We start from the raw sequence: 1,127 nt of genomic DNA on the forward strand, positions 1-1,127 counted from the left end.
ACTACGTGAATATTAAATTCCCATTTCTTTTCACTTAACTTGTACACCATGAACGAGATCGGTTCAAAAGAATATCTAGTCAAATCAGGTTGGTAAATAAAACCTAATCACAAAGTTCTATGAAGGAAATACATCTGAACATACTGAAAATATGTATATGAACTGACTCATATCATTCAGGTAAGCTGTCGGGGATACGAAAATTTTAAGGTTACTAAGTAGCGTATTAGTTCACTCTAATGATACGGTGCTGGGTATGTTAAAATAATCATTAGCGAGCTTGAAATGTGCGGAGCAACTCATTAAGTGAAATGTAACGTGCTATCATAATTCATTAACAGTCATGGCGACCTTGACTCGTCTTGCGGTTTACATCGTTTGTATCAAAGCTGAACAGGTACCGTTGAAATACTGATACGTCTCGTACCGTAGAAAGTGAAAGCATTGAATGAAAAATCTCTGAGGAACACATATTCGTTAGTGCACCTTCAGTAACGTTAATAGATAAGTCTAGGTATTCACTAAGAGGAAGTAAATGGCAGTTGGTCTGAAGCGAATATCTAATAAAATCAGATTGGCAAATATAACTAATCACAGAGCACTATGAACGAAATACATATGAATAAGCTATGAAAAAAAACGTCTGTAAGGACTTTTTATGCAGCTGTAAATTCTGCTTGCCATTTTTAATAGCTTTTTGGGTCCCTCGTTCTTGCCTTAATATCTGATGCATGTCGGTGTTCTTGATAAAGAAATTATAGAACCCAGTAACCTGTATGAACCGTCGTAACATCGTAACAGACAACTTTCATTCATATGACAAGTGATTTGTATGCATTTTAAATACTGGAACTCGATTTACAACAAAAGGATAAAGCCACGTTTCAGGCTGCTTCGCCCATGGGCCCAGGTGTAAAATCAGGCCGAGGCAAGAGTCACATTGCCAGTAAAGGAACGACGCCATTCGTAATGAAGCTGGAAAGAGGGTGATCTCTCACTGACCTTCTGTGCAAATCATCAAAGGGAGGGATTTACTGCACTAGAAAATTAATAAGACTAATGGAATTATGGGACTCCATTCGAGTTTTGAGTTCCATTTTGTCTCGGAAAGTTTACTCTGATGCAAA

The sequence above is a fragment of the Penaeus monodon genome, chromosome 24, assembly GCF_015228065.2.
Source record: "Penaeus monodon isolate SGIC_2016 chromosome 24, NSTDA_Pmon_1, whole genome shotgun sequence".
NCBI lineage: Eukaryota > Metazoa > Arthropoda > Malacostraca > Decapoda > Penaeidae > Penaeus > Penaeus monodon.